This window comes from Leopardus geoffroyi, chromosome A1 (genome assembly GCF_018350155.1).
Source record: "Leopardus geoffroyi isolate Oge1 chromosome A1, O.geoffroyi_Oge1_pat1.0, whole genome shotgun sequence".
In the NCBI taxonomy this organism is placed as follows: Eukaryota; Metazoa; Chordata; class Mammalia; order Carnivora; family Felidae; genus Leopardus; species Leopardus geoffroyi.
The window spans coordinates 96202705-96227185 of record NC_059326.1 but is presented as its reverse complement, the minus strand read 5'-3'; the positions used below and the strand labels follow the sequence as shown (position 1 = coordinate 96227185).

General features: G+C 36.4%; 2 long non-coding RNA genes across 3 annotated transcripts in view; one reads left to right on the top strand and one right to left on the bottom strand.

Moving 5' to 3' along the window:
* LOC123602146 overlaps nt 1-7386 on the top strand; it is a 149161-nt gene extending 141775 nt beyond the window's left edge. Inside the window, exon 4 of the long non-coding RNA XR_006714388.1 lies at nt 6680-7386. This is a non-coding gene — a long non-coding RNA (uncharacterized LOC123602146). The remainder of the gene's footprint in view (nt 1-6679) is intronic.
* Nucleotides 4559-23717, bottom strand: LOC123602144. 2 transcript variants are annotated; one of them, XR_006714386.1, is made up of 3 exons: nt 23707-23717; nt 13487-13495; nt 4559-4674 (listed from the first exon to the last, which is right to left on the bottom strand). It is a non-coding gene; the product is annotated as an uncharacterized LOC123602144 (long non-coding RNA). The 2 variants fall into 2 exon arrangements; XR_006714385.1 differs by lacking the exons at nt 13487-13495; nt 23707-23717 and adding an exon at nt 13922-13935.
* Between the last annotated feature and the right edge of the window lie 764 nt (nt 23718-24481).

The window sequence follows — 24481 nt, the reverse complement described above, 5'->3', positions numbered from 1 at the left end:
ACTAATAGCTGAGACTTTAAAATACTTCTACAATTAATAAAATATTGCAAAATGTTTACAAAATTGATTAGGAAAAAAAGAGAAAAGATTAAAATAATATCAAATGATGAAGCCCTTACTCTTAGGAGCAAGAAACATAACAGGCTTTTCTAACACAGAAAAGAAGACAGAGATTTAGTCAAAGTGCTAATACTGTGGCATTCATGGTGCATGAAACAAGATAAGGTTACAGCCAGAGATCTAATTGAAAGAGAGATAATATGCCTGATGGAGAGTTAAAGCCATAATTGTAAGGATACTCACTGGGTTTGAGAAGAGAATGGCAGTCTTAAGGGAGGCCCTTATGGCATAGGTAAAAGATTTTAAAAATTCAGAAGTGAAAAATAAAGTAAGTGAGATTTGAAACAGACTGGATGCAGTGTACATAAGTATGGTTAAAACAGAGGAATGCATAAATGAAATAGAAGATTACATAGGTGAACAAAAGAGACAAAGAAGAATTATGGAACACAAAAATAGCCTTTGGGAACTCAATGACTTCACCAAACATAATAACATTTGTATTATAGGAGTCCCAGAAGAAGAAGAAGAGAGAGAAGGGGGCAGAAAATTTATTTGAAGAAATCAAAGTTAAAAGCTTTCCTAATCTAGAGAAGGAAACAGACACAAATCCAGGGGAAACAGAGAACTCCCATCAAAATCAAGAAAAGCAGGACAACACCAAGACTTATTGTAATTAGATTTGCAAAATGTAGTGAGAAAGAAAAAAATCTTAAAAGCAGTCTCTAACTTAAAAGGGAAGAACAATCTAGCTATAGATCCCTCCACAGAAACTTGGCAAGTCAGAAGGTAGTGGCATGATATATTCAACATGCTGAATGGTACAAAATCTGCAGCCAAGAATAGACTATCCAGCAAGGCTAGTAATCAGAAAAGTAGAGATTAAGAGTTTCCCAAACAAAAACTAAAGGAGTACATGACCACTCAACCAACCCTGCAAGAAATAATATTAAAAGGAACTCTTTGAATGAAAAGGAAAGACCAAAGGGACAAAGGCAAGAAAGGATCAGGGAAAATCTCCAGAAATTCTGACAAAACAAGTAACACAATGGCACTTTTGTTACACACATACACACACACACACACACACACACACACACACACATAATTACTCAGAATGTAAATGGACTAAACCCTCTCATGAAGACTTAGGATGTCAGAATCGATTTAAAAAAACAAAACAAAACTCAAAACAAAACAAAAACCCAAGACCTATTGATATGCTGCCTTTAAGAGAATGATTTTAGACTTCAGGGCACTTTCAGATAGAAAGTGAGGGGATAAGAAACATTTATCCTGCAAATGGACATCAAAACAAAGCCAGAGTCATAATACTTATATCAGATAAAATAGATTCCATTCTACTCTATTTGAGAGAGAAAAAGAACACAAGCTAGAGAGGGAGGGAGAGAGAGGGAGGGACAGAGGGAGAAAGAAAGAAAGAACCTTAAGCAGGCTCTATACCCAGCACAGAGCCCAACACAGGGCTTGATCTCATGGCCCTGAGATCATGTCCTGGGTCAAAACCAAGAGTCATACAATCAACTGAGCTACCCAGGGGCCACAGACAACCTAGATTTTAAACCAAAATCTGTAACAAGAGATGACGATGGACAATATATAATAATAAAGGGAACCATCCAACAAGAAGTTCTAACAGTTGTAAATATTTATGAATCCAACATGTGGGCAGCCAAATATATAAAACAATAACAAACACAAAGAAACTTATTGATAATAATACAATATTCTAGGGGAATTTAACATAGATGATGTGTCCATTAATGTAAGCACTAAGCAGAAAATCAACAAGGAAACAATAGTTTTGAATGACTTCCTGGACCAGATGGACATGACAGACATATTCAGAACTTTCATCATGAAGCAGAATACACATTCTTTTAAAATGTACATGGGACATTCTCCAGAATCGATCACATACTAGGTCACAAATCATCAAAACGTTAAAAAAGATTGAAATCATACCATGCATGAGATCACAATGCTATGAAACTGAAGCTAACCACAAGAAGAAATCTGGAAGGACTATAAATACATGGCAGTCAAACAATGTACTACTAAACAATGAATGGGTCAACCAGGAAATCAAAAAAGAAGTAAAAATATATATGGAAGCAAATGAAAACACCACAGTCCCAAACCTTTGGGTTGCAGCAAAAGTAGTTTTAAGAGGAAAGTATATAGCAATACAGAACTACCTCAAGAAGTAAAAAAAAAAAAAAAATTTCTAACAACCTGTCCTAAACACCTAAAGGAACTATAAAAGAAACAACAAATGAAGCCTAAAGCCAGCAAGAAGGGAAATAATAAAGATTAGAGCAAAAATAAATGATAGAGAAACTAAAAAACAATAGAACAGATCAATGAAACCAGGAGCTGTTTCTTGGAAAAAAATAATAAAACTGATAACCTCCTAGGCAGAATTTGAAAAAGAAAAGATAAAGGACCCAAATAGATAAAAACACGAAGGAGAGATGAGAAATAACCAACACCACAAAAATATAAACAATTCTAAAAGAATGTTATGAAAAACTATATGACAACAAATTGGACAACCTGGGAGAAATGGATAAATATCCAGAAACATAAATGATCACAACTGAAGCAGTAAGAAAGAGAAAATTTGAACATATTGATAACCAGCAAAGATATTGAATAAATAATCAGAACTTTCTCAACAAACCAAAGTGCAGGGCCCAATGGCTTCAATGATGAATTCTACCAAACACTTAAATCAGTTAATACTTACTCTTCTTGAATTATTCCAAAAAAATAGAAATGGAAGGAAATGTTCGAAACACATTCTATGAGGCCTGAATTATCATGATATGAAAACTAGACAAAAACTCCACTAAAAAGGAGAATTACAGGTCAATATCCCTCATGAAAATGGATGCAGATATCCTCAAAAAGATAGTACCAAACCGAATGCAATAGTACATTAAAAGAATCATTCACCATGATCCAGTGAGATTTATTCCTGGGCTGGAATAAATCCAAGGGTGTTTCATTATTCCCAAATCAATCATTGTGATACACCACATGAATAAAAGAAAGGATAGAAACCATATGATCCTGTCAATAGATGCAGAAAAAGTATTAGACAAAATACAGCATCCTTTCTTGATAAAAAAAAAATCCTCAACATCATAAAAGCCATATACAAAAAACCCACAGCAAATATCATCATAAATGGGGCAACCCTGAGAGGTTCTCCTGTATGGTCAGGAACAAGACAGGGATGTCCATTTTCACTGTTTTCATTTAACTTTGTATTGGAAGTCCTAGCCATAGCCATCAGACAATACAAAGTAATAAAAGGAATCTAAACTGGCAAGGAAGAAGTGAAACTTTCAGTATTTGTAAATGACGTGATACCCTATATGGAAAACCAAAAGACACCACCAGAAAAATTTATACAACTGATACATGAATTCAGTAAAATCACAGAATGCCAAATCAACCTACAGAACTCTTTTGCATTTCTATACACAAATAATGGAGCAGCAGGCAGAAAAATAAAGGAATTGATCCCATTTACAGTTGCACCATAAATCTTAAGATACCCAGGAATAAACCTAACAAAAGAAGTAAATGTCTATACTTTTTGAAACACTGATAAAAGAAATTGAAGACAACACAAAGAAATGGAAAATATTCCATGGTCACAAATTGGAAGAACAAATATTGTTACAATGTTTAAAATACCCAAAGCAGTCTACACAGTTAGTGCAATTCCTGTCAAAAACCACCAGCATTTTGTACAGAGACCATACAATCCTAAAATTTGCATGGAATCACAAAAGACCACAAATAACCAAAGCAATCTTGGAGAAGAAAAGCAAAGCTGGAGGCATCACAATTCCAGACATCAAGTTACGTTACAAAGCTGTAGTCATCAAGACAGTATGGTACTGGCACAAAAACAGACACAGAGTTCCACAGAAACTGTCATCTCAGGAACCATAATTGTAGTAACAAGCTCTCACTAATAATCTGAATTGGCTTTGAAATAAATATACTAGCCATTATCCCCGTTCTTATAAAAAAATTAATGAGCCATAGAAGTATCCACAAAATACTTCCCAACACAAGCAACCACATCCATACTCCTAGTGATAGGAATTATTGTTAACCTATATTCAGGACAATGAACGATATCAAAAAAGTCTCGACCCCATAGCATCGATTATAATAACCGCTGCTTTAGCAATAAAACTGGGCTTGGCCCCATTTCACTTCTGAATTCCTGAAGTTGAACAAGAAATCTCCCTATCCTCAGGCCTAATTGTATTAACATGACAAAAAATTGCACCATCACCTGTCCTCTACCAAATTTTGCCCACCAGCAATCCCAGTCTACTCCTAACAATAGCTATCATGTCAGTCAATTAGGGGGATGAAGGGGACTCAACCCAACACAACTGTGAAAAATCCTAGCATACTCCTCAATCGTCCATATAGGTTATATAACAGCAACATTAGCCACCTTCATACTACTCATACACAGCTCTGCTACAACAACATTATCCCTATCACAAACATGAAGTAAAACACCCCTAATCACCTCACTCATCCTGATACTAACACTATCTGTAGGGGGGTGCTTTCCAGCACTCTTAGGATTCATCCCCAAATGAATAATCATCCAAAAATTAACAAAAAAAATGAGATAAAAATGATGTGGATGGAGCTACAGAGTTATGCTAAGTGAAATAAGTCAAAGAAAGATAAATACCCCATGATTCCACGCATATGTGGAATTTAAAAATAGAACAAGTGTACATAGGGTTGGTAAAAGAAGAGAAAGGAAGACCAGTAAACAGATTCTTAACTCTAGGGAACAAACTCATGGTTACCAGAAGGGAGGTGGGCAGGGAGGATGGGTGAAACAGGTGATGGTTAGTAAGGAGGGTACTTGTGATGAGAACCAGGTGTTATATATAAGTGATAAATCACTAAATTCTATACCTGAAACTAATATTACACCGAATGTTAACTAAGTGGAATTTAAATTAAAACTTGGATAGGAAAACAAAATAAACTTAGGAATGAAAGAGAAGTTAATCAAAAGGATTATAAGAGTACTATGAAAAAAAAAATGCAAACAATTTAGACACATGAGAAGAAATGCATCAGTTTATAGAAAACTAAAATGCTCCAAAAGAGAATCAGGAAGAAGTAGAAAATCTTAAAAATTTGATTGCTAGTAATAAAATTGACCTGATAATGAAAACATTTCCAACAAACAAATGTCTAGAATCAAATGGCTTCACAGGTGATTTACCAAATATTTAATGAATAGTTAATACCTATACTTCTCAGGCTCAAAGTAATGCTTACCGTTTCATCCTGTAAGGCTAGCATGACCCTGATACCAAAACTAGACAACTCTACCACAAAAATATTACAGGCTAATCTCCTTGACGATTAAGATGCAAAAATCCTCAACACAATATCAGCAAGTCAAGTTTAACAATACATTAAAAGGATCGTTTACCACAATCACATGGGATTTATTCCAAGGTTGCAAGAATGGTTCATTATTTGCAAATCAATGTGTACACCACATTAACAAAATGCATAATAAACATAATATGAACTTGTCAATAGAAAAAAAGCATTTCACAAAATTCACTGTCTGTTCATGATAAAAACTTTCCATAGAGTGGCTTTAGAGGGAACATCCCTTAACATAATAAAGACCATATATGACAAACCCACAGGGGACATCATACTCAATGGTGAAATGCTAAAGATTTCTCCTCCAAGATCAGAAACAAAACAAAGATGTCCACTTTCACCACTTTTATTCATTTAAGGACTGGAAGTCCTAGACACAGCAATCAGACAAGAAAAAAAAAATGTTTTCACAGTGGTAAGGAACAAGTGAAATTGTCACTATCTGCAGATGATAATATATATAGAAAATAAACAGACCTGCCAAAAAACTATTAGGACAAATGAACTAATTCAGAAAAGCTATACAAATCAGTATACAGAAAACAATCCCATTTATAGTTGTGTCAAAAGGAATAAAATACCTAAGAATAAATTTGACCAAAGAACTGTACTCTGAAATCTATAAAATGCTGATGAAAGGGATTGAAGATGACACAAATAAATGGAAAGATACTCATGCTCAAGGAATGGAAGAATTAATAATGTTAAGCTGTCCAGGCTACCCAAAGCAATCTGAGAGGAACAAAGCTAGAGGTGTCACAATCCCAGACTTGGAACTATAATAGTAGGCTCTAGGTATAAAAATAGGATGGTACTGGAACAGAAATACACATAGATCATTGGAAAATAGCCCCAAAATAATCTCACATCTCTGGTCATTCAATCCATGGCACAGGGGACAAAGGTAGAAAATGAGGAAAAGACATTCTCTTCAATAAATGGTACCCAGAAAACTGGACCGTTTTCTTAATCATACTCAAAATGGATCAAGTGTTTGATCATATGATCAAATCATACTCACAATGGATCACATGTCCTAAATGTTACATGTGAACACATAAAATACCTAAAAGAAAACATAAGTAGTAAACTTCTACATCTTTTTCACAATACTTCTCTGGATCTTTCCTTACAGGCAAAAGAAACAAAGCAAAAACTAATAATTGGGACTACCTCAAACTGAAAAGCTTTTGCACGAAGTAAACTATCAACAAAATGAAAAGACAGTCTACTGAATGGAAGAAGGTATATAAAGAACTGCTACAACTCTACAGCAAAAAAAAAATCCCCAAATAATCCAGTAAAAAATGGACAGAGTACCTGAATATTTTTTTTCAAAGGAAACATAGAAATGGCCACAAACACCTGAAAAGATAGTCAACATCAGTAATCATTAGGGAAATGCAAATCAAAACCCCAGTGAGATGTCACTTGACACCTGTCTGAATGGCTTGTGTCAAAAAGAGAAGAAATAAAAACAAGCATTGTTGAGGATGTGGTAAAAATGGAAGGAACCCATTTGTGTTATGGTGGGTATAAAAACTGGTGCAGCCACTATGGCGTACAGTATGGAGGGTGCTCAAAAAATTAAAAATAGAAATTCCACATGACCCAGTAATTCTGCTTGTGGGCATTTGCCCAAAGAAAACATACACAGCTAATTTAGAAGAATATTCACACTGCTATGTTTACTACAGCATTGTTTACAATTTCCAAGATATGAAGGCAATCAAAATGTCTATCAGCAGATGAATGGATAGAAAAGATAAGGAATATATACGCAATGGAATATTAGTCTCCTATATAAAAAGAATGAAATTTGCCATTGTGGACAACATAGATGGACCCAGAGGGTATCATGCTACGTGAAATAAGCCAGATTAAAAAAAAAATACCAAATAATTTTGCTTATGTGTGGAATCTAAAAAACAAAAGAAACAAACCAACCAACCAGCCCTCAAACAATACGAAACAGAGACAGGCTGATAAATACAAAGAATAAACTGGTGGTTGCCAGCAGGGAGGGCTTGAGGGAGACAGGTGATAGAAGGGATGGGTTTAAGAGGTACAAACTGTCAGTTACAATATAAATAAGTCAAAGTGATGCAAAGTACAGCATAGAGAAAATTGTCAACAATACTGTAATAACTTTGGTGACAGATTGTAACTATACTTATTGGGGTGAGCATTTCATAATGTATATAAAAGGCAAATAACTACCTGGAACACCTGAAACAAATATAATACTACATATAAACTAGATTTCAATTACAAATAAAAAGATTAAATAGAAGTAGAAATAAAGATGGTTAAGATATGGAAATTATATATATTAAATATGTGCATATATATGTATATGCACCTATATTACACACACACACACACACACACATATATATATACACACACACACACACACACACACACTCAGATACAAAAGCTATGCAGAATACAAATATACATCTTTATGCTTCTATGTTTTCTGTGTAATTTAAGAATAGGGGCTCCATGGTGAATCTCCCTCTGAATGACATGGCTTCTGCCATTGGCTAACCTGCCACTTTCCTTAGAAAGTAAATTGACTTTTTTTTTTTTTTAATTTTTTTTTTCAACGTTTATTTATTTTTGGGACAGAGAGAGAGCATGAATGGGGGAGGGGCAGAGAGAGAGGGAGACACAGAATTGGAAACAGGCTCCAGGCTCTGAGTCATGCCCAGAGCCCAACGCGGGGCTCGAACTCACGGACCGCGAGATCGTGACCTGGCTGAAGTCGGACGCTTAACCGACTGCGCCACCCAGGCGCCCCGTGAATTGACTTTTTTGAGCAACAACGATATAGTAAATTCAGTATATATTTTCCTGTGTGAAAGATTAACAATTATTCCTGCCATATAATGCAGTGATTGGTAAATAGGGTTCATTAAAATGTGTTCTTCAGGGGGAAAAAAAAGATCTACAGATGGCAAATAAACATATGAAAAGTTGTGCAACGTTGTGTGTCATGAAGGAATTACAAATTAAAACAACAATCAGATACTATTACACATAGAGTAGAGTGGTTAAAATTCAAAACACTAACAATACCAAATGCTGACAAGGATGTAGAGCAAGGGGAATTCTTACTCACTGCTCGTGGAAATGGAAAATGGTACAGCCATTTTGGAAAACAGTTTGGTAGGCTTTCTTAGTTTCTAAACTAAATATACTCTTAATGTACCATCCATCTGTGACACTCCTTGGTGTTTGCCCAAATGAGGTTAAAAACGGATGTCTGCCCAAAAACTTGCACATAAATGTTCATGTTTTTTTTTTTCTCACTAATAGCAAAATTTGGAAGCAACCAAGGTGTCCTTCAGTAGGTAAATGGATCAACTATTGTATATCCAGAGAATGGAATATTACATAGCAATAAAAATGAATGAGATATCGAGCAACAAAAAGACATGGAGAAACTTTAAAAATATATTCATAAACCAAAGTAGCCAATCTGAAAAGACTGCACACTGTATGATTCCAATAATATGGCATTCTAAAAAAATTCAGTAAAGGGTTCAGTGGTTGCCAGGGAAGGAGGGGCCATGAATAGGTAGAAAACGAGATTTTTTGAGACACCAAAACTATTTTGTACGATAGGATAATGACGGACACATTATATACTTGTTCAAGTCTATAGAACAGCACAAGTCTATAGAACTAATGGAACTAATGTAAACGATGGACTTTAATAATAATGTAGATATATTCATTGATTTTAATAAATGTACCACACTAATACAAAATGTAAACAATATGGTAAACTGTAGAGGGTAAAGAGAGGTGTATATGAAAATCTTTGCATTTTCAAATCAATTGTTCTATAAATATAAAATAGCTATAAATAATAAGATTAATTTAAAAATATGTATTGATGAATGCCTCAACACATTTTTCTCAACTCCTTGTCCTGTCCATTCAACTGGAATATCAAATCCTGAGTTATCCTGGAATACTACATCCTAGGAATACTACATCCTGAGTCAAGAAGTGACCTTTTTAATCTTTATGTACAGAATTCTGTTTGTCAATTATCCTAATAATCCTCTTTTAATTGAATAAAGTTTTAAGTTATTTCAAATATAAGACAAAAAAGTAGTAAATCTCTTTGGGCAAGTATGATTAGGGATTTCAAAGAAAAATTTCTTACGATGTTTGAGTGAATGATTATCACATAAAGCTTAATCTTTTTAAAGCCCATTTACATGGCAAATGGATCATAATAAGATGTCAAGCCCTGAGCAATCTAATAAATTACTACCTTCTCGACATTTTTTGGGTGTTTTGTCATGCTTCACTGCTTCCCACCTAGAAACCCTATTGGAAATATTCCTCATATGTTAGAGAAAGCGTATTTAAAAACTGAACTCCAAAATCTACTAGAATGTCAAAAAAGTATACCTTGTTGAATATTTTGTAACGATACATACTTCTAGGCCCCAAGTATATATTTGAATAAAAACTAGAATTAATAAATGGAAAGAGGAGATCTTCATAATCTATATTTTAGTGAATTTTGTTGTATACCTTTTCCTGCTTACATTCTACAAAAAACTTGAAAATTTCCATACCATCCTATTGATCTATAGGTCAAAAACACAAGTGGCCTTTTAACCACGTAATTTCAGAAAAAGAGCACATAGTAGGAAAAATCAAACAGATTTGGATTCGTGAAAATAATAATGGTGAGATAGAGGGAATGGAATTTGTTTCTTTGTGGCATTTTGCTATAAGTTCCTTAGAAATGCGGCTATTGAGGGGCACCTGGGTAGCTCAGTCGGTTGGACATCTGTCTTTGGCTCAGGTCATGATCTCACGGCTCGTAGGTTCGAGCCCTGTGTCGGGCTCTGTGCCTACAGCTCAGAGCCTAGAGCCTGCTTCAGATTCTGTGTCTCCCTCTCTCTCTGCCCCTCCCCTGCTCATACTCTTTCTTTCTCTCAAAAATAAACAAACATTAAAAAAATAAAAAAAAACAGGGCTATTGAAGGATAATATAAGGTCTAAAGAAGACTGTTTTAAGATGGTATAATTTATGACATGTTAAATATGCTCCTGGAAATAATACAGAGGAAATGGAAAAATGTTTAATCTGAGGAAAGGGAGACATGCTGGAGAGATACCCTTGAGTGGGTGAAGGGCATGAAATCCAGTATGTGAGTAGCAAGACTGGCATTACATGTGAGTGTAGACAATTCATTAGGAGTAACAGGAAGGGAGATGGAACACAGGTGCATTTGCAGGAAGATGAGTAAAGCAAGTATTGGGAAACGATGGATATCCTTTTTTTTTCTGGCTTTTTAAAGAGTTTATTTATTTTTGAGAGAGTGTATGTGTGTGAGCAGGAAAGGGACAGAGGGAGAGAGGGAGTCTAAAGCAGGTTCCATGCATGGAACCTGACACAGGGCTGGATCTCACGATCATGAGATCTTGACCTAAGCTGAAATCAAGAGCTCAGACAGTCAACGAACTGAGCTACCCAGGTGCCCCATGGGTATCCTTTTCTAAATGTGCCTTTTACTTTTTCTCTGCAAATGAGTCTTTGTGCTCAGTACATGAGTGATGACGTAAGAGAACTAGAGGTGGGAACTTTGCTAAGAGAGGAGAGTTTAGACAGTTTGCCATAAGTAGGTGAGTGTAAACAGGTAGGGAAAATATAGGAAGCCATGAATTCTGTTGTGCATACTTTCAGGTTTATACAGTCTAATCATAGCATTAAATACCTTGAAGTCTAAGAAATACTTTCATGTCATTAATATTGAGGCCAGATTTACCAATCAATAGCCAGACCACATATGACAACAGATCTCTGACCTACAGCTTCTGCAGCAATTGGCCCAAAAAGTCAAAACACCCCCTCTGTAGAACAGTCATAGCTTGGTCAATGCATGCCACCCTCTCTATAGATTACTCCTCATTCCAACTCAGAACCAAGGAGACAAAGCCAAATATGCTCCCCAAACCAAACACAAGGGGTGTCCCATTCTGGTTAGCTTGCCTCCAGCTACCTCATGTCAATGACCCTTCAACTGCAGTGTACCTGGAGACTTCCATCTTTTTTCCTATAAAACTCTTCTTCCAACGCTGTCTGCCTTGGAATCTCTGCCAAATGCAAGTGATAGTGGATGATTACATTGCTCTAACAGGCTCTGAATAAATAGCCTCTGTTTTCATTTGGGTGGTCTTCATTTATTGCCTCAGTAACTTTGAAGCCATGTTGTTTAACAATCGCATTTCAAGGAAACCGTAAGTAATCAATTTATCATTTCAAAAGAAAAAAATTCAAACTGCTTACTATCCTATTAGTAACAAAACCAGTGGGCTTGTTGAATGATTCTTTACATTTTTTCTATTACTTGGAGAAGAGAACATGGTGTAGAGGCAAGAGGGTGGACTGTGGAAGAGGCCCACATAGGTTCAAATCTTTGTCCATATAGTAGCTGAATGACTTTCATTAAATTCGTCAATCTCTAAATGTTATGAGTTTCTTATCAGGAATAGGGTAATAACTGCTATCTCAGAAGACCTGTTAAGAAAAATACATGAAGTAAACATAATTCATGGGATGTAATGGGTATACAAACAATGCTATTTTCCTCTTGTTGACCGTCCCTCTCCCCCTTCCTCTAATTTGTTATATTGACGATTGTGCTTAAGTATCAACACCCTAAAAATAACACACACTTTAAAAAATGTTCTCTGTCCCCAGTAATCGGAAAACCATTAATTGTCACTGGAACAAATCTGATAAGTAAAGACGATAGTGTGTCTGACTCTACCAATCCACAGTTACTTTTCTGGCAAAGGTTTATATGCTAGAAAAAGTTTAAACACTTAATTTATTTTTCATTTTATTTATTTGAGAGAGAGAGAGACAGAGAGAGAGAGTGAGTGCAGGGGAGAGGGGCAGAGGGAAAGAGAGAATCTCAAGCAGGCTCCATGCTCAGTGCAGAGCCTGACACGGGGCTCAATCCCACGACCCTGGGATCATGACCTGAGCCAAAACCAACAGTTGGATGCTCAACCAGCATCCAGCACCCAGCACCCAGCAACCAGCACCCAGGCGCCCTTAACATTTGCTTTTAAAAGGAGCTAAATTTCTGTCTTTAATTACCATGTCCAGGGAAGAATTTCTTGTCTTAATTTTTTTATAGCACCAGTGTAAGCACAACGCCTAAAATAAGGTTGGCATCCAGTGTGTTTTGCTTGGAAGTATATATAGGGAAATGAATACTCATTCTTCTCTCATTGTCTATTGAGAAACTCAGAGCCCATTCTCAAACCTCCTTTACAATTTGAGAAAGGGTTGTATGTAATTCATCGAAACACAAGTGATACCAGTATGTCTAATTCTCAGAATTGAATACCTAACAGAAAAGAGGCTTTGATAAGCAACTGATTATTATGAAAAAGTTTGTATATTAGCTTCACCTATGTCTTTAATTATTAGAATATAAAAGTCCCTTTCTAGGACTTAAAGAAATTCATTAATTTGTATGTAGCTTGTACCATTGGACTAGCTCTGTGTACACAGCAGCTATGTTTTCAGCATCTAAAATTTCCATTTCAGGACTTTCAGGGAGGATGGCAGAGTGGGAGGACCCTCAGCTCACCTCCTCCCACAGACACACTAAAGCAACAACTACATGCACCGCAATTTGCTCTGAAAATGACCTAAAAACTAGCAGAGCAAATATTTCACACCTAAGGACATAAAAAAAGAGGCCACCTCAAGAAGGGTAGGAGCAACAGGAGTACAGTTAGGAACCAGACCCTCAGCACTGTGACCCTCAAGTGGGACAGATATCATAGGCATGGGGGAGAGAGGAAATCAAGCCCCACATCGAACAACCCAGCCCTGCACTAGATCATGATCCCTCATAACGCATGGCTTTGAAAACCGGGGGCTCACCCCTGGGAGCTTTAAAAATCAGTGGGGCTGAACTCCATGAGAACCAGAGGGTTAAGGAAAAATGAGCCTCCTCTCTTAAAGGGCCAGCTTGCTATATTACTCTGTCCAAAGTACAGCAGAGAAGCAGCAGTTTGAAAAGAACCTGGGTTATACAAGAAGGAGATTTATTGACCAATTTTAGGAGAGCTGCTAGAAAGGCAGTAATCTGCTGGAGATCCCTCTGGAAATGGAAGTGCTTGTGGGCATCATTTTTTTTTTTTTTTGTTTGCCCCTCTTCTGCCCTAGCTGTCTGAATGCTTGCATGGGCCAGTTATGATGCTTTCCATCTACCTTGCTAGCACTAATTGCCCTGCCCTGGCATTCCCCAGTGGATCTGCCCCATCCAATAAGCTCACATTGGTGGGTAGCCCTCTAAACTGCCTCACACACTGCCACACCTGGCAGGCAGACTGAGTAGGGACTGGCATCCCCAAAGAGTGACTACCATCTTGCCACATTCACCAGGCAGCATCAATTGGGACTGGTATCCATCCAGAGCGATTCCTGCCTCGAGGAGGGGGGAACCTACCCCTGACCACAGTACATCCACAGTAATCCCAGACATTCATTGCTGAAATTCAGGCTGAGGGTCCACCCCACCCAGTAATGCACCTGAAATAGCCACAACTGTGAGCCACAGCCATTTGGGCTAGGGGCTGGCCTCACCAACAAGGTCACCCACAGCAGATGAGTCCAGCCATAATAACAATGCACAGGCAGTCCAGACAAGGAACATGCCTTGGAGTGTGTGGTTCTTGTGACAAGGGGTGGGGTGTTGTACTGTTTGGCACCAAAGTATACCTTCTACATAAGGCATACATACTTTTAAGACCAAGAGATATAGCTGATGTAATACGCAGAAATAAACACAGACAGGCAAGATGTGGAGACATAGAAATATGCTGCAAATCACAGAATACGACAAACCCTCAGAAAAAGAGTTAAACAAAATGGAGTTAAAAACCTGATTAAAAGTTCAAAGTAATGGTCATAAACATGCTCAGCAGGCCTGAGGGAAGAGTGGATGAACTCAGAACTTCAACAAAGATAGAAAATAGAAAAAAGAATGTGTCATAGCAGAGGAGTACACTATCTGAAATGAAAAATATAGTAGAGGTAAGCAACACCAGATTATAGGAGGCAGAAGACAAGATCCCAGTCTAGAAGAGAGAGTCGTGGAAAGCACCCAAGCTGAACAACAACAACAAAAGGATTAAAAAATGACAATAGGTTAAGGGACCTCTGGGACAACACTAAACACACAAATTTGCATCACAGGGATCCTAGGAGGAGAAGGGAGAGAAGAGAACCTCTACTGAAGAAACAATAGTTGGAAACATCTCTAACCTGGGGAAGGAAAGAGACATCCAGGTTCAGGAAGCATAGCAAACCCCAAACCAGATGAGCCCAAGGAGGACCCCAACAGGACATATAATCATTAAAATGGCAAAAATTAAAGATAATCTTAAAAGCAGCGAAAGAAAAGCAAACAGTTACATGCAAGGGAAATCCCAAAAAGCTAACAGCTGATTTTCCAGGAGAAAATTTACAGGCCAGTAAGGAGTGATATTAGAAAAGCAAGCAAGCAAACAAACAAAAACAACAACAACAAAAAAGAAGTAAATGATAAAATCAAATTGATAAAAAGAAAAAAAAAACATATCCAGGAATAACCAAGATATCATTAAGAATTGAAGGAGAGATAAAGAGAGGAAGAATTTCCTGGACAAACAAAAATTAAAGGACTTTATCACCACTAAAATGACCTGACAAGAAATGATAAAAGGACTTGTTGAAGGAAGAGAAAAGTCTATAACTAGAAGGAATAAAATTATAAATATAAAAAAAAATCAGGGTACCTGGGTTGGTCAGTCAATTAAGTGTCTGATTCTTGATTTTGGCTCAGATCTTGATCTTGCACTTTGGAGATGGAGCCCTGTGTGTGGGTCCACACTAGGTGTGGGGCCTGCTTGAGATTCTGTCTCTCTCCCTCTGCTCCTCTTCCCCACTCACACTCTCTGAAATTAAAAAAAAAAAATCACTGATAAAATCAAACATACAGTACAGGTGGTGAGTCAATTACTTATAAAGCTAGTATGAAGGTTAAAATAGTAGTAAAATCAATATATCTATAAATATTTGTCAGAGAATACACAAAGTAAAAATATATATCACATATAGCAAAACATAAGTGTTCAAACTTGAGCAACCATCAATTTAATGCAGAGCTATATACATAGGATGTTATATATAAACCTCATGATAATCACAAACTAAAAACTTATAAAAGATTCACAAAAAATAGAGAGAAAGGAACCTAAGCATAACACTAAAGAAAGTCATCAAATAACAGGAAAAGAGATCAAAAGAAGTAGAAAGGAACAAAGAACTACAAAAATAGCCTGAAAACAGCAATCAGTACATACCTATCAATAATTACCTTGAATGTAAATAGACTAAATGTTCCAATCAAAAAATACAGAGTGACTGAATTAAAAACCAAACAAAAAGAGAAACAACAAAAACAAAAAAACAAGAACAATGTATTTGTTGCCTGCCAAAGACAGACTTGAGACATAAAGACATATATAGACTGAAAGTGAAAGATTAGAAAAAGGTAATTCATGTGAATACAAGCAAAAAAATTTTAGGTAGCACTACTCAGACAAAGTAGACTTTAAAACAGAGACTATAATAAGAGACCAAGAAGGAAGGGTATTAGGTAATGACAAAAGGATCAATCCAGCAATAGGATATAGCAATTGTAAATATCGATGCACCCAACACAGGAGTACCTAAATACAAAAGGCAAATACTAACAGATAGAAAGGGAGAAATTGACAATAATACAATAATAGTAGGAGACTTTAACACTCCACTTACATCAGTGGACAGATCATCCAGACAAAAAATCACTAAGGAAAAACACTTTAAATGACACACTAGATGAAATGGACTTAAAAGATACATACAGAATATTCCATGCCCTAACAGCAGAATTAATATTCTTTTCAAGTACATGTGGACTATTTTCCAGGGTACTTCACACATTGTATCACAGAAAAAGTCTCACAAATTTCAAGGACACTGAAATAATATCAAACTTATTTTCCAACCACAGTGGTTATGAAACTAGGAATCAATTACTATAAGAAATATGGAAAAAACATAAACCAACTATGGGTAAATAACATGCTCCTAAATAACCAATGGGCCAAAAAATACCTTGAGGCTAATGTCAATGGAAACACAACAGTTCAAAATCTTTGTACAAAGCAAAAGCAGTTCTAAGAGGGAAGTTGCTAGTGATACAGGTCTATTTGAAGAAACAAGAAAAATTTCAATTAAACAGTACAAACTTATACCCAAAGAACTAGAAAAAGAAGAAAAAAAACAAAGCCCAAATTTAGTAGAAGGAAGGAAATAATAAAGATTAGAGCAGAAAAAAAAGTAATATAGAGTAAAAAAACAACAACGACAACAAAAGATAAAACTAAGACTTTGCTTTTTGAAAATAAACAAAATTGATAAACCTTTAGCTGGATTTATCAAGAAATGAGAGAGGACCAGAAATGAAACAAAAGTTAAAATTAATACCACAGAAATACAAAAGATTGTAAGACACTACAGTGAAAAATTGGACAACCTAGAAGAAAATTGGACAACTTAGAATAAATGGATAAATTCCAAGAAATCTAAAATGCCCAAAACTTAATCAAGAAGAAATAAAAAATCTGAATAGATCAATTATTAATAATGAAATAGTGTTGGCAATTAAAAAGCTGCCAACAAAAAACTCCAAGACCAGATGGCCTCACAGATAAAATCTACTAAGCATCTAAAGAAGAGTTAATACTTATCCTTCTCAAACTATTCTGGAAAACAGAAGAGGAATGAATGCTTCCAAACTCATTCTGTAGAGCCAGCATTACCTTGATTCCAAAACCACACAATGACAGTAGGAAAAAAAAAAAATTACAGACCAATATCCCTGATTAACTTAGATGCAAAGATCCTCAATAAAATATTAACATACAGAATTTAAAAATGAATAGACAGGATCATACACAAAGACTAAGTGGGATTTTGTTCAGGGATGCAAGAATGATTCAATTATGCAAATTAATCAGTACAGTACACATTATGAAAATGAAATATAAAAATTGTATTATCACCTCAATAGATGCGGAAAGAGCATTTGACAAAATACAACACCAATTCATGATAGAAATTCTCAACAAAGTACGAAAAGAAGAAACCTACCTCACCATAATAAAGGCCATATATTACAAAACCATGGCTAACTTCATACTTAGCAGGGAAAAGCTGAAAGCTTTTCTTCTAAGATCAAACAAGACTAAGAGATCTACTTTCACCACGTGTTTTCAACGTAGTTTATGAAGTCATAATCAGGCCAATCAGACAAGAAAAATAAATAACAGGCATCCAGATTGGTAAGGAAGATTCGACTGTCACCATTTGCAGATGAAATGATTCCATATATGTAAAGCTCTAAAGACTGAAGAAAAATAAAAGTAGATGTAATAAATAAATAGGTTCAATAAAGTTGCAGGATACAAATGACTATTTAGAAATCTGTTGTGTTTCTCTCCACTAGTAATGAAATGACAGAAAGAGAAATTAAGAAAACAAGGATGTTTACAGTGGCATTAAAAAGAGTAAAATACCGGGGCACCTGGGTGGTTCAGTTGGTTAAGTGGCCGACTTCGGCTCAGGTCATGATCTCGTGGTCTGTGAGTTCGAGCCCCACGTCGGGCTCTGTGCTGACAGCTCAGAGCCTGGAGCCTGTTTCAGATTCTGTGTCTCCTTCTCTCTGACCCTCCCCTGTTCATGCTCTGTCTCTCCCTGTCTCAAAAATAAATAAAACGTTAAAAAAATTTTTTTAAAAAGTAAAATACCTAGGAATACATTTAAAAAAGGAGGTGAAATATTTGTACTCTAAAAACTTTAAGACACTGATGAAAGATATTGAAGACAACAGAAACAAATGGAAAAATATTCCATGTGCGTGGATTATAAGAATTAATATTCTTAAATGCCCATACTACCCAAAGTAATCTATTGATTTAATGCAGTGTAGATCAAAATACCAACAGTATTTTTCACAGAACTAAAATGAACATCCTAAAATACATATGGAAGTACAAAAGACCCTGACTAGCCAAGGAAAACTTGATAAAGAACAAAGCTGGAGGTATCATAATCCCAAAGCTCAAGATATACTAAAAAGCTATACTAATTAAAACAGTATGGTACTGGCACAAAAGTAGATACATAGATCATTGGAGAATAGAAAGTCCAGAAATAAATCCATATTTATATAGTAAACTAAACTATGACAAAGGAAGCAAGAATATTCAATGGGGAAAAGACCTTCTCTTCAATAAATGATGCTGGCAATGTGACAGCTATGAGCCAAAGAATGAAACTGGACTACTTTTTTGACTGTACTCAAAAATAAACTCAAAATGGACTGAAAAAACTCCTAAAAGAAAGCACATGCAATAAACTTCTGGACAGTGGCCTTAGCATTATTTCTCTTCATATGTCTCCCCAGACAAGGGAAACAAAAGCAAAAATAAATAGTTGCGACAACATCAAACTAAAAAGCTCTTCCAGAGTGAAGGAAACCAACAACAAAATGAAAAGTCAGCCTTCTGAATGGGAAAATATATTTATAAATGATATATTTGCTAAGAGATTAATATCCAAAACATAAAATATACTGTTATAACTCAACAACAACAAAAACATCTGTTTAAAAAATGGGTAGAGGACCTGAATAGATACTTTTCCAAAGACAGAAAGGTGGCCACAAGGCACATTAAAAGATACTCAACATCACTAATTATTAGGGAAATGCAAATCAAAACCACAAGGAGATAGCAAGTCACACTAGTCAGAATGGCTAGTATCAAACTGACAAGAAATAACACGCGTCAGAGAGAATGTGTGGAAATGAACCCTCATGCACTGTTAGCAGGAATGAAAAATGGTACAGCTACTGTGGAAAACAGTATGGAGATTCCTCAGATTAAAATAGAAATACACGATGATCTAATTCTACTTCTGAATTTTTACTTGAATTAAAATACTAATTCAAAAAGATATATGCACCCCTCTGTTTATTGCATCAGTATTTATAGTTGCAAAGATGTGCAAACACTCTATGCACTGACAGATGCACGGAGAAAGAAGATGTGGCATATCTGATGAACTATTACTCAGCCATAAAAAGAGTGAGATCTTGCTATTCAGGAGAACGTGAACGGACATAGAAGGTTTCGTGCAAAGTAAGTAAAGTCAGAGAAAGACCAGTACCATGTGATTTCACTTATATGTGCAATCTAAAAAACAAAACAAACTGACAAAAAAACAGAAACAGACTCATGAGCAGAGAGAACAAACTGGTGGTAGTTAGAGGGGTGGGTAGGGGGCACATGCGGAATGGGTAAAGGGGATTAAAAGGTCCAAACTTCCAGTTATAAAATAAGCAAGTGAGGGGAATGAAAAGTACACCATAGGGACTATAATAAAAATATTGTGCCAGCTTTGCATGGTGGCAGATGGTAGCTACATTTATCGTGGTAAGCATTTTGTAATGCACGTCATTGTCAATTCACTATGTTGTACCACTAAAGCTAATATAATATTTTATGCTGGCATTTCAAATAAAAATAAAAAATAAACCTTCCCCAAATCTTTGATTTCACATACTTAGATTCCTAAAAAGGAAATATTAAATTGTCGTTTGTGTCAAAATGTAAACTAAATTCTTATTCATTATACATAACTTTCTAAAGTTTAGTTAAAAATACTCTTGGTATTATATACTGTTATAGTTACAGAGCTGGTACTTTAAAAAATAATACTGTGATATAATTTATATAGTATCCTTTTTTTTTTTTTCCTCAAGTGGTAAAGAGTATAGAATGATAGAAGCTTTTATTGACACAGTAAAAGGCAAACTTTCTAAATGGAGAGAAAGTGATTCATTCAACTTTCTTATTTGTGTGTTTTTTTTTTCAAAACAATTTTTATGGCCTGGTTTATGGGAATAATGCAGAAGTAAACTTTCAAGAAGGCTGACAATTAAGTGAAGCTACAAATGATGAATATACAAAAGTGTATTATCTCATATAATCTAGACTAGTGAATAAAGAAGGCAGATCTTAAAATCCTTCAACATTTTAAAGGCATTGTTATAGTTAACTAGCTAGTAAGTGAAGTTTGTTTCTCAGAAAACTTTTAAGTAGAGGTGACAGGAAAAGAAGGGTAACATCAAAAAATATATATTTCAGTAGAAAGGGCTCACTTATGCCAATGAAAGGGCCAGAGTGAGCCTTATTTTAACTGGGGAAAATGGCAGGTAATGCCTTGACTAGTCTTGGTGAGTTTCCAAAGGGGAATAGTAGGGAAAAGACCTGGAAAGTTGATTCTGTAGTCCCTGTATGCTTGGCTGTCAATGTCTAACATGATTCCTTGATATTGCACTGGAAATGATAAGGAAAAAATGTATCTTATACATATGAAAAACAACGTTGATAAGAGGCATCACTGCCTTGTTATGATTTCGTAGTTGACACTATGAAAGCCACAAATAAACAGTGGGAATCATCCCTGCCTTCCAGGAGTCTGCCATACAACACCAAGCAACCATAAGAAACCCCTAACTATGCTATAATTATTACTTATTCTACATTTACACATTTTGGTAGTGACAGAACATGGCAAATGCTTAGGTGAATCAGAATTAGCTGAATTCCATCTTATGAAGAATTTTGGGAGGAGAAGAGTTTTAAAAACAGGAGTTGAAACTTAGGCATTTCAGGGGTGCGTGGGTGGCTCAGTCGTTTGGGCATCCTATTTTGGCTCAGGTCATGATCTCACAGTCAGTGAGTTCGAGCCCTGTGTTGGGCTCTGTGCTGACAGCTCGGAGCCTGGAGCCTGCTTCAGATTCTGTGTCTCCCTCTGCCTCTGACCCTCCCCCATTCATGCTCTGTCTCTCTGTGTCTCAAAAATAAATAAACATTAAAAAAATTAAAAAAAAAGAAACTTAGACATTTCTTTCCCTTTGTCTTGGGGGGTTGTCTGGGGATGGAGGTCACTTTTATTTCCCTCCTTTTAATACAGGAATAGCTTATTCTGATCTCACTCCTTGGATGACTAAAAATTAAATACTTTTTTAATTCAGTGAGAAATAATTTATTAGATTGGTGAAAAAGAATGGGCTCTTCCAAAGGATGATGTATTCAGGAAACTAGCAGCTACAAACAAATGTACAGAAAACTACATTACTATTTAGACTGGTAATACTAAGGAAGGAGGCTGCTGGTAACTCCATATGGGATCGGCTGCAACAATGACATCAACTCCTGATGGACTCAATGCAAACATAGGGAAATGTGAAACTTCCCCTCGTTAATCAACCAAGCCCAGAAAATAACTTTTCCGTAGATCTTGAAGATAACTAAATGTACACTGAGTGAATATTGGTAAATTTGATGATCTGGGTAAATATCACCTGTGTCTTAAAATAAGTACCTGAAATAGATACGTTACTGAAAAAGTAGGAAAAGTTTAGGGACACAGCATAAAATGTAGTTGTATCTTTATGTAAAGAACCTTAGAACACTTTTCCCCCCTTTTTCTCCCATGAAGGCTGGACACTGTTCGGTAATGGACAAGCAGTGATAGTAGAATTTAATGAGCCACTCTGAAGGGATGTAATCTAACCTCCACTGCAAACTTCAATCTTATTAAAACAACTAGACTGCACATTTATCAAAAGTCTGGTTCCTTGGAATGAAAGCCTGGTGCGATAAAGGTGCTGTAGCCTCTTTACCATAACTTTTATTTATACCCTCCTTAGAACAAATTTTCTGATTCAATAACCATTACCACGTATTCACTGATACCTTATTTAAAAAAAATAATACAGTGTCATTTCTGTCTCAGTGAAGCACTGATGAAATATTCAGAAGTTAAGGGTAAGTAATAAAAGGCTCATTTGGCTAGAAATAAGCTCATTATTGTTTGCTATCCTTGCCTTCTGAGACTGAAGATCAGGGCCTTGCTGTGATGATTTCTTTTGCCTCATGCGTTTAAGGGGTACTCCTGTGCTGTAACAGGAGTTAGAACCTACTGAACACAACCTGAGGGGGGGCAGAATATGCCTCCTCAAAAAATACCACTTTGACATACTGATTATTTTGAATTAAAGTTATTTAAGAAACAGCAGGTGCAAGGACATTGTGACCCTCCAGTGTCTCTCTGAGAGCAGGAAATGAATTTCCTATGGGAGGGCACCCTCCGTATACCAGGAGTGAAGAAAGCATCCTTATCACCAGAGATAGGAAATTCAGGGCTAAGAAAACTGCATAAGAAAGATTGTTACTTCGTCACTTTTTTACTACCCCAAGTCCAAAATCCTTTGTTTTGTCAATTCTACACAAATGTATTGTTTCTTTATCTAAAGGGTATAAAGGCTCTCCGGTCACTTCTTTGAGCCTCCTATCTTTTGGACTTCATATAATTAGAGAATAGACGGAGAACCGAGAAGAGAAGAAGGAAAAGTTTTCTTCTCCTACATTCAGTAACATTTGGAAATTTCTTTATTTTTCCAATTAATTTGAATCACTCCATATACATGTTTTTAAAGACTTTTATCAAGCCAAGTTTTATGTGTGTGATGTTGAACACTATACACTGAGGAAGGATGAATGGAGATAAAAGCCTAAAGATACAGTGCGATTATCAGGTTCTATCAGGAAAGTAAAGGTCCACTGATATATTTGTAAGATGATACTGGAGTAGAGTGGCTTCTAATGCAATATGACTGTGTCCTTGTAAGAAGAGAAAAGACACAGAGATAGATGATAATCACAGAGAAGGCATGTGAGGAAATGGAGAGAGAGAATGCCACGTGTTGACAAGAGTGGGGATTGGAGTGAAGCATTTGTAAGTCAAGGACTGCCAGCAACACCAGAAGCTAAGGGAAAGGCATTGTACTGATCATCCCCCAGAACCTTCAGACAGAGCAAACGGTGCTCTGTCTGTCTGGAGCTCAAACTCAGCCTCCAGAACTGTGAGAGAGTATCTGTTTTTTAAAGCCACCCAGTTTGTGGTACTTTATTATGGTAGCTCTGGGAAACTAATACGCTCCCCCAGAATGCTACTGGAAGGCAGATCAAATTCCCAGCTAGTGTGGAGAAACCCAGCTCAAGCCTGGGCTTGGGAGCAGTTAGGAAAACCAGAGGCAGTGGTCTTTATAAATAAGTGTTAGCACTTTGGGAAGACATTACAGATAGTGAATGAGACCTAAAATTTTAAAAATGGAACATTTGCACTTAGGAGCAGATAAGGACCTCAATGAGCCATCCGTAGATGTTGAGGAAGGTTGAGTGGTGTCAATATTGGCTATTACGCAGATGGGGCACAGGCACAGTTCTCCTATGACCTGGGCTCACGACAGAATCCAACTCTTGGCAGTATACTAAGTTTTAAAGTAAATTTGTTTAGGGGCGCCTGGGTGGCTCAGTCGGTTGAGCGTCCAACTTCGGCTCAGGTCATGATCTCTCAGTCCATGGGTTCGAGCCCCGCGTTGGGCTCTGTGCTGACAGCTCAGAGCCTGGAGCCTGCTTTGGATTCTGTGTCTCCCTCTCTCTCTGACCCTCCCCGACTCATGCTCTCTCTCCCTGTCAAAAATAATCATTAAACAAAAATTTAGAGTAAATTTGTTTATACTGATCAATTAAGTAACAAATGCAGGGGGACAGTAAAATTGTTCTCCTCAATTTATCACTTGAAAAATATATTGGTGGACCTTTCTTCCACGATACAGCCTGTGAATCATGCTGTTATTTCCAAATAAGGTTACATTCAGAGGTACTGGGGTTAGGATGTCAACATGTTGTTTTGGGAGAACATAATCCA